This window comes from Bufo gargarizans, chromosome 1, assembly GCF_014858855.1.
Source record: "Bufo gargarizans isolate SCDJY-AF-19 chromosome 1, ASM1485885v1, whole genome shotgun sequence".
In the NCBI taxonomy this organism is placed as follows: domain Eukaryota; kingdom Metazoa; phylum Chordata; class Amphibia; order Anura; family Bufonidae; genus Bufo; species Bufo gargarizans.
Genome location: NC_058080.1, coordinates 286,134,110 through 286,144,914, shown reverse-complemented (window position 1 = coordinate 286,144,914; position 10,805 = coordinate 286,134,110).

Sequence of the window (10,805 nt, the reverse complement as noted above, 5' to 3'; positions counted from 1 at the left end):
AGGAAGGCTATTCCATGCATCCACTACTCTCTCAGTAAAGTAATACTTCCTTATATTACTTTTAAACCTTTGCCCCTCTAATTTAAAACTGTGTCCTCTTGTGGTAGTTTTTCTTCTTTTAAATATGCTCTCCTCCTTTACCGAGTTGATTCCCTTTATGTATTTAAAAGTTTCTATCATATCCCCTCTGTCTCTTCTTTCTTCCAAGCTATACATATTAAGGTCTTTTAACCTTTCCTGGTAAGTTTTATCCTGCAATCCATGTACTAGTTTAGTAGCTCTTCTCTGAACTCTCTCTAGAGTATCTATATCCTTCTGGAGATATGGCCTCCAGTACTGCGCACAATACTCCAAGTGAGGTCTCACCAGTGTTCTGTACAGCGGCATAAGCACTTCACTCTTTCTACTGCTTATACCTCTCCCTATACATCCAAGCATTCTGCTGGCATTTCGTGCTGCTTTATTACATTGTCTTCCCACCTTTAAGTCTTCTGAAATAATTACTCCTAAATCCCTTTCCTCAGATACTGAGGTCAGGACTGTGTCAAATATTCTATATTCTGCCCTTGGGTTTTTACGCCCCAGGTGCATTATCTTGCACTTATCCACATTAAATTTCAGTTGCCAGAGTTCTGACCATTCTTCTAGTTTTCCTAAATCCTTTTCCATTTGGCGTTTCCCTCCAGGAACATCAACCTGTTACATATCTTTGTGTCATCAGCAAAAAGACAAACCTTACCATCGAGGCCTTTTGCAATATCACTTATGAAGATATTAAACAAAATTGGTCCCAGTACAGATCCCTGTGGAATCCCACTGGTAACATGACCTTGTTTTGAATGTTCTCCATTGACTACAACCCTCTGTTGTCTGTCACTCAGCCACTGCCTAATCTACTCAACAATATGGGAGTCCATGCTCAATGACTGCAGTTTATTGATAAGTCTTCTATGTGGGACAGTGTCAAAAGCCTTACTAAAATCTAGATATGCGATGTCTACTGCACCTCCACCGTCTATTATTTTAGTCACCCAGTCAAAAAAATCTATAAGATTTGTTTGACATGATCTCCCTGAAGTAAACCCATGTTGTTTTTCATCTTGCAATCCATGGGATTTTAGATGTTCCACAATCCTATCCTTTAGTAGGGTTTCCATTAATTTGCCTACTATTGATGTCAGACTCACTGGTCTATAGTTGCTCGATTCCTCCCTACTACCTTTCTTGTGAATGGGCACGACATTTGCCAATTTCCAATCTTCCGGGACGACTCCTGTTACTAATGATTGGTTAAATAAATCTGTTAACGGTTTTGCCAGCTCACCACTAAGCTCTTTTAATAATTTTGGGTGTATCTCATCAGGCCCCTGTGACTTATTTGTCTTCACTTTAGACAGCAAACTTAGAACATCTTCCTCTGTAAAGACACATGCATCAAACGATTTAATAGTCATCCTTTCTAGTGGAGGTCCTTCTCCTTTTTCTTTTTTAAAAACTGAACAGAAGTATTCATTAAGGCAGTCGGCTAGCCCTTTATTCTCTTCTACATACCTTCCGTCCTTTGTTTTTAATTTAGTTATTCCTTGTTTTAATTTCCTTTTTTCATTTATATATCTGAAGAATGTCTTATCCCCTTTTTTCATAGACTGAGCTAGTTTTTCTTCTGCCTGAGCTTTAGAAGTTCTTATAACTTGCTTGGCCTCTTTCTGCCTAATCTTGTAGATTTCCTTATCTTCATTGCTCTGGGGTTTTTTATAATTACAAAATGCTAGCTTTTTATTTTTAATGATTTGGGCCACTTCTGCTGAGTACCACAGTGGTCTCTTCCTTTTTTTGCTTTTACTGACAAGTCTAATGCAATTTTCTGTTGCCTTCAATAATGCACCTTTTAAGTAGTCCCATTTCTCCTGGACTCCATGTAATCCGTTCCAGTCTGATAAGGACTCATTTATGACTAATTTCATTTTTGAAAAGTCTGTTTTTCTAAAATCTAAAACTTTTGTTTTTGTGTGGTGGGACTCTTTCACAGTTCTTATATTAAACCACACTGACTGGTGATCACTAGATCCCAAGGTTTCGCCTACAATGACATCATATACCGAATCCCCATTTGTGAATATCAAATCCAAAATGGCCTCCCTCCGGGTTGGCTCCTCAACCATTTGTTGTAGGGATAACCCCAGTAGGGAATTTAGAATATCTGTACTCCTGGTAGAACTTGCTATTTTGGTTTTCCAGTTTATATCTGTAAGATTGAAATCTTCCATAATGATAACTTCTCCTTTCATTGTCATTTTAGCTATTTCTTCAACTAGTAGATCATCTAGTTCTTTAACTTGATCAGGTGGTCTATATATCACACCTACACAAGTTACTGCATGATTAGCAAACTGCAACGTAACCCAAACTGACTCTATGTTGGCCTCACCAACTTGTATTAGGTTAGATTTAATGCTATCTTTCACATACAGGGCCACTCCTCCTCCTTTCTTGCCTTCTCTGTCTCTTCTGTATAAAGAGTACCCTGGTATGGTTATGTCCCAGTCATTTCTTTCATTAAACCATGTCTCCGTAACAGCCACTAAATCTACATTCTCAGATGCCATTATTGACCCAAGTTCATTGATTTTTTTACCTAAACTGCGAGCATTTGTAGACAGGACTCTGAGCTTATCATTTCTTACCCTCTGTGCTTCTGACCTGTTCTGGCATTGTTTCGGGGGGAAATTGGACTCTTTTATTTTCACTCTTTTGCCCCCCCCCCCCTTCCTAGTTTAAATACTCTTTCGCAAATTCTTGGAGTTGTTCACTAAGTACATTTGTTCCTTTGAGAGAAAGATGCAAACCATCTTTTTTGTACAGTTCCTTTCTATTCCAAGTAGAGCTATCATGAGAAACAAAGCCAAATCCTTGCTCTTGACACCATTTACCAAGCCATATGTTGAACTCCTTTATGCGCCTCTGCCTATCATTCTGAACATTATGCACAGGCAGAACTTCAGAAAATGAAATGGTGGATCCAAAATCCTGTACGTCATTACCAAGTGTGATAAAAGATTTTTTCACCTCTGACACTTCATTGCAAGCCAGGTCATTTGTCCCTAGATGGACAAGAACATCCACGTCCCCTTCCTGCTTTGCTTGCTTAACAATATTAATAATACGTCTTCTATCTCTTCTAGCAGTAGCCCCAGGGAGACATCTCACAAAACCATTTTCTTTAAGCTCCACACTTCTTATGATTGAATCTCCCAGCAACAGCTGCTTCCTTTGAGACTTCACTTTATCTTTTTTGTCCTTGGCTGCAGTCTTGTATACATTAGACATAGGAGTCAATGGTTTCTCACCCTCTGTGCTTCCTCCAAAGATTTTCGATTGGGTTCAGGTCTGGAGACTGGCAACTCCAGGACCTTGAAATGCTCTTAGGAACCATCCTTAGTTGCCCTAGCTGTGTCTTTCAGGTCACTGTTGTCAGGGCCGGTGCAAGGATTTTTGCCAACACAAGCGAAGCTACATTTTGGCGCCCCCCCTCGCAGCTCACCTGCGAGGGGGGGCGCCCACCTCAGGTCAGACCAGCAATCAGACCCCCAATGTTAATCAGACCTCAGCTCACAGCACCAATCAGACCCCCAATGTTAATCAGACTTTAGATCAGACCCCCATGTCAGCCATCAGCCCCCCCATGTCAGCCATCATGCTGCCATGTCAGCCATTAGCCCCCATGTCAGCCATCATGCTGCCATGTCAGCCATTAGCCCCCATGTCAGCCATCAGCCCCCCCATGTCAGCCATCATGCCCCGATGTAAGCCTTCATGCCCCTATGTCAGCCATCATGCCCCCATGTCACATTTCTCCCCCTCCATGTCAAATCACCCCCCTATGTCACATCAGCCCTCCATGTCACATCAACCCTCCATGTCACATTTCTCCCCCTCCATGTCACATTTTTCCGCCCTCCCCCAGGGTGCGCCCTAAGGCAGCCGCTTGGTCTGCCTTATGGTAGCACCGGCCCTGACTGTTGTGCTGGAAGACCCAGCCACGACCCATCTTCAATGCTCTTACTGAGGGAAGGAAGTTGTTGGCCAAAATCTTGCAATCCATCCTCTCTTCAATATGGTGCAGTCATCCTGTCCCCTTTGCAGAAAAGCACCCCCCTAAAGTATGATGTTTTCGCCCTCATGACCTGAAAATTGGTGGTTAACACTTTGAGGTCTCATTAGAATGATAATTTTTTTTCTTTTGTCTTTCTCAATTTTTTTTTCTTTTTCTAATCTTGAACCAAGTGAAAGCAGTAATGCAAATAAATGATATAAATTATGTATTTTTATATATGAGGCCGACCTAACTAGTTTTCCATTGACCTCTTTTCAAAGCGCATCAGCAATTGTATATTCTATGATATTACCACCACAACAATTCAGTGGTTGCACTTGAGATGTCAGTCAGATGGACACACCGATGCAACGGTAAACTCAAAGACCACAGGGGAACAGGAAAACAATGGCACTGGAGCGGAAGGATTTTTATTTTAACACAAACAACTGATTTGAACAGTGCTTCCAGGTCTGATAACTAGGGATGAGCGAATCAACTTCGGATGAAACATCCAAAGTCGATTCGCATAATACTTTATTTGAATACTTCTCTGTACAGTATTAGAATGTATTGGCTCCCATGAGTCGAAGTTATTACTTCACGAAGTCTCGCGAGACTTCGCATAATAACTTCATAAATCAATTTCTACTGTAAAAAAACATTTCCCGAACTCAGGTTCAGTTCAAGGTACCAGTTGGAACCGAACCCGAGTTCGGGAAATGTGTTTTTACAGTAGAAATTGATTTATAAAGTTATTATGCAAAGTCCCGCGAGACTTCGCAAAGTAATAACTTTGTCTCATCAGAGCCAATACAAGTATTAGAACAAAGTTTTATCCGAAGTCGATTCGCTCATCCCTACTGATAACATGTCCCAGGCAAATACATGTTTCATTAAGCAGGACTCTTAACCAGAATGAAAGCTATATCTTACTTCAGTGTAAGTGGTCATATGGGAAAACACCAGGATAGTTTAATTTGGACACCTTAGTGCATAGAGAAATAAACACAAGACATGGTTATGCAACACGCCAGACCTGCAGGGGATGACGAAGTGAGGTCACAGTTATGGGCAATCGAGGGTACTCACTATATTTGAAGAACCCTGGGCAGGCGCGTGGCAGTGAAGGAGAGGTAGACACAGTTCCTCTGGGGCACGCTCTGTAGATAGGGACCAGGCCTGATGGTAGTTGAGGTGCCCTGGATGTTACAGGTGTTTTGTGTGCCTGGGGCAAGGTCCCTGTGGTATTCGTGACGCCAGTGCCTTTGGCCGGTGGCACGCCGGTTGGTGGTTGGAAAGATGAAGGTACACAAGTATGCAGTGAACCAAACATAAACTTTACTGGACAATCCAACTTTGTACAGCAGGGAGTAGTATAGTCTTCAGATTACAGTTCCACAAAAGGGGCTTATTCACAAATATGGCAGGCAATAGTCATGCAAGTTACACTGAGGGTAAATTCCACAAGCACTCAGCAGCAGGTTGTACTTTTCCCAGAATCATGTACTCTGTCCTTTCTAGGACTCCTACTCTGGCTTGATAACTCCCAAGGCCCGGATGCCTAAAAGGGTGGCTTATATCCTTGGTTACCTCCTTCCTCAGGTATTATACTGCTTGCTATGATTCCTAAGATCTTCTGCCTATCAGGGTCACTTCGCTTACCCTGGGATGCCTCCTCCTATCAGGTGGGTAACTGTTGGTTTCTCCCAGGAGGTGGAATCCTGCAACTGGGGTATCTCTTCAGAGCTAACTTAGGCTCTCTTGTTCTTCAGGCAGGCTGGAGCTTCTCAACAGCCTCCTGGACATCACTAGCAGCCAGGGCTATCCAGCTGCATGTCAGGAGCAGGCTTCTTAACCTGTGTCTTCTCAGACTCCTGACTCTGCACTAACTCTCCCTGTCTGGGCCTGGACATTTATACTAGGGGCTCCCTATCTCCCTCTAGTGTCTGGGATGTCTAACTACACCCAACTAGGCCTGCTACTGCATTAGACAGGGGTACATTGCATCTAACAACACAGTAAAACATACATTAAATGCAGAATAAAATATGACATTTCTGTTCCTTGTAAGTAAGAGTAACGCGCACACCAATTGACCCTTGTGTAGTGCCCACCCATACCTAGTGGGACACTACAGTTATAGATTTCAAAATCATTTATTAAAATAAAATTCTAGCAGATAAAAATTGTGATCCAGAAGAAAGCAAAAACATGAACACATTTGGCTACTTTGGGCAACAGGAGAAAATTCCTATTTGACCTAGAGAAAAGGCCATTGATTATTCCACCTGGATGGGATCTACTTACCTGTATATTTTATTTACCTATTGTGAATGATGGCAATATATTGAAATTAACTAAAAAATCATTGCCTTTGGTTGCTGTGTGGCGCGCTGCTAGACTAATAGGTTTGTGGATATGGTGTTATAGCCATCTATTCCTGGCCTGCTTTTTGTGGCCAGCTGTACGCCATGTAAAAAGACCATGCTGTTGTAATCTGTGTTGACTCTTGGTTTCTCCTTCTGGGACGGTTGTCTGGGGCTTGTATCTTGAAAGCTTCTTGCGTTGACTCTCAGCCTGGCGTCCACCGGCATGCTATGTAGATAGGAAGACTGTTGTAATCATCACCTTGTGTTTGGTGACTGAATCTGCTTGGTCATAAATGCTGCATCATAAATTTTGGTGCTGCTATGACTGCTTTGTGTTCAGTCAAGAAATTCATGTTCCTACAGAAGCACAGAAAAGATGTGGTTGGAAACAAAACCCACGCTGTGTTATTGTTTAAAGGGGTATCCCATCGGTACATTAACAGCATATCCATACTAAAAAGTGTCACGTCCGAAAGTAGCAGAGCTCGCTTACTCGGCTATTTTTGGATGCCCTGCTAAAGTGAAAGGAGAGAGCAGTGCAACGTTGGCCACCTTCCCCTTTCCTGGCTGCGTGTGACAGGGTCCCTTTCTTGATACAGCAGCAGGTATCAGAGGTTGGAACCCAGAGCTATCAGATATTTAAGAGACTGTAACCTAGGGATGTGCCATATATTTCAAGATAAGACAAGCCCTTTAATAAGAGAGGACACAGCACCCTCTAATCAGATCCTGGAATGTCACCTTTATTATGTTGTAGGACTGGTAGGACATACAGTTTCTCACAGGAGTGAGTGCACCCCTCACATTTTTGTAAATATTTTATATCTTTTCATGGGACAACACTGAAGATATGACACTTTGATACAATGTAAAGTAACAGTATACATTTTGTGTATCCTCAAAATAACACACAGCCATTAATGTCTAAAACGCTGGCAACAAAAGTGAGTACACCCCTAAGTGAAAATGGCCAAATTGTGCCCAAAGTGTCAATATTTTGTATGGCCAGCATCATTTTCCAGCGCTGCCTTAACTATTTTGGACAAGGAATTCACTAGAGCTTCACAGGTTTCCACTGGAATCCTCTTTCACTCCTCCCTGACGACATTACGGAGCTGGTGGATGTTAGAGACCTTGCGCTCCTCCACCTTCCATTTGAGGATGCCCCAAGAAGCTCAATAGGGTTTAGGTCTGGAGACATGCTTGGCTAGCACCTTTACCCTCAGTTTTTTTTAGCAAGGCAGTGGTCTTCTTGGAGGTGTGTTTGGGGTCGTTATTATGCTGGAATACTGCCCTGTGGCCCTGTTTCCGAAGGAAGGGACTGATGCTTTGCTATATTGTAGGAAGGCGCAAGTGTCAGTCATTGACAGAAGGTACGTGTCACCAAGGTTCCTGGCCTCGGTGAGATACGAACCGGTAATTTTGTGTGTCAGCGGTAGCTAGTGCTCGCTGACACTGTTTTTACTTATGTTGCAAAAGGATCGGCACTTCGCATAGATGGCAATGGCGAAGTGCTGGTCCTTTTGCAACATTGTTTCCTTGGATGCCAGTCTGCTGACACGTGGACTGCAACTTCAGAAGCAGTGCCGACCTGTTATCTATTTGAACTGTTTTTACTTAGTGTGGCTGTAAAGCCTATCCAGGCCGGTTCTTATTAGGAGCAGCCAAAGAGCAGGGTGGGTGGCTGTTCCCCATGTTCCAAGCCAGGTTTTGGGCTGGGATTTAAAAACCCCAGCCAGCAGTTCAGCTGGGTGTGGAATGATCCTCCAGGTGATTGTGGTGCTGTGGAAGCTCTGTGTTTGGGAGCTGAGGAGTTCCATCATGCTGCAAGGCTGAGAGCCGCATGAGAGCTGCCTGCTCAGAGTCAGGTGCCCTAAAGCCTGCTGTGGACTGCCAGGTGACATGTTTTGTTCTGTGGACTCTTGCTGTGTGAATTAACACCAGGACCCTGCAAAGTATTGTTTTTCTTTTCTGCCTTTTTGTGTTAATAAACACTGAACTTTTGCTTTTCAACTGTGGTCTTGCCTCTGTATTGCATCCGCTTATCCTGCCCACCAGAGAAAATCCCTACAATTGGTGGCTTGGAGCGGGCAAGCGCAGTGAATGAACGCCGAAATATTTTTGGGGTTTGCACACGGTTGTATGTCATTCATCAAACTGGTTAGATTCAAACCTGTGTCACGTGACAAAATGGAGGCTGTTGTGAAGGCCCTCATGGAGACTAATCTGCAGCAGCAAGAGACCCACTTTCAGCAACGTGAGGCTAATAAGCAGCAGCAAGAGACCAACCAGTTGCTGCTAAAACACGTGATGGCTTTGCAGACAGCAGGAGCAACCCCAAGCATCCACGATACCTGGAAAGCAGTCCATGCAGCAATCCCTAAAATGACCTCCGCAGACGACGTTGAGAACTACCTGGCGATGTATGAGAAAGTGGCCACCAGGGAAAAGCTGCCCCAAGACCAGTGGGCTGAGGTCGTCTCTCCTTTTCTGGCATCAGAGTCCCAGCCGGTGTATTTTGACTTGCTGGACGATCAAGCGGCCAACTAGCCAAAGGTAAAGGGTGAGATTTTGGCAAGACTGGGGGTGAATGTGCTGGTCCGGGCCCAGCGGGTGCATCAGTGGGGGTTTAACCCGGCTGAGCCCATGAGACCCCAGTATTATAACCTGCTCAACCTGTTGCAAAAGTGGCTACAACCTGACGTTCTGAGCCCCACTACTATGCTGGATCGGTTGTTAGCAGACAGGTTCTGGAGGGATCTGCCACCCCCTCTCCAGCAATGGATTGGCTAGGTCATTCCAGGTAATGCGCTGGAGATGGTCCACCTGGTGGAGCTCTATGAGGCTACCTGGAACTTACAGGTGGGTTATTTTGGGAGAGGAGCATTCAAATCCCGTAACTCTCCACCCCGGACCCGGCGACTGGTGCCCACCAAATCCACCAGGAATGTAGCTCCTGTGGACCCCGCTCCAATATTGTGCTGGCGGTGTCGGGAGCCTGGCAATGTTCGAACTGACTGTCCACAGCAGGGAGAACCCATGGACACGAACTATGGCTTCCGTCAATAATTGTATGCCAGGAAACTGTGTGCAGTGGATGCTCCGGAGTCTCTGAACCACCTGTGCCAGGTGTAGGTGGGAGACACTCCAGCGGAGGCTCTGTTGGACTCAGGGAGTCTGGTGACCCTGGTAAGGGCTTCCCTGGTACGCTCCGCTGTGTACACTGGTTGTAAGATCGGAGTCATGTGTATACATGGGGACTTAAAACATTACCCTACTGCTATGGTGACTCTGTCCACGGTTTCCGGCAGATGGACCCATGAGGTGGCTGTCACAACCAACCTACACTATGAACTTATAATATGGAGAGACTTCCTGGGCTTCCTGGCACTGTGGCCGGTTACGAGAGTGACTGATACCCATGAGACAGGGTAACCCTAGCAGAGTGGCCCGGCTCAGCGGGGAGCCCAGAACCCTGGGAACCTGAGTCCGAAGGGCCAGCAGTAGGGGTGACTGCCACTTCGGTGGAAGAGGGGGAAACAACCCTGCTTAGTGTAATGGTGGGAGACATGGAGGACTTGCTGCCGGGCCTGAGCTGGCAGACCTCAATGTCTCATGGATAATTTTTGTACTGCACAACACCGGGATCCAACCTTATCCCGAGCCTGGGAAAATGTACTACTAATAGATGGTGAACCTCAACAACCAGGGTAAGAGTCGGTGTTCCCCATTTTGTGGCTCATCAGGATATGTTGTATTGGGTAAATCAGCTGCGAGTTCAAGCTCTGTTGGACTCTGGTAGTCTAGTGACTCTTATGCATGGCAACCTGGTGGACACTAGGAAGCTGCAAAAGAGACAGATGGGGTCATCTGCATACATGGGGATACAAAAGAGTACCCCACTGCTAGTCTCTTTTGAAACCCCGTGCGGGAAAGTAACCCATGAAGTGGGGGTTGTAAACAGTCTGTTGCATACTGTCATTGTGGGGTGTGATTTTTTTTTTTCCCTCTGTTTTCGCAAATGTGGAATATGCTTGATAAGTGTTTAAGTGGGTCTGCTGTAGATCCTATTCCCCTGGCTGAACCTGAAAATGTGCAAACAGTAGGGGTAACCCATAGTGAAACCGAGAATTTTCCCTTAGCAGTGCTTGCAGGTGATACTGATAATGTCCCGGAAATTGGTCTCCCTGACTTGCCAGTCTCCAATGATAACTTTGGGACAACTCAACTCAGGGACCCTACATTAACCCACGCACAGCAAAGTGTTAAAGTAGTCAATGGGGTGCCTCAAGAAACTGGGGTAGAGAAAATATTTTCTATAGAGAATGAACTCCTATATA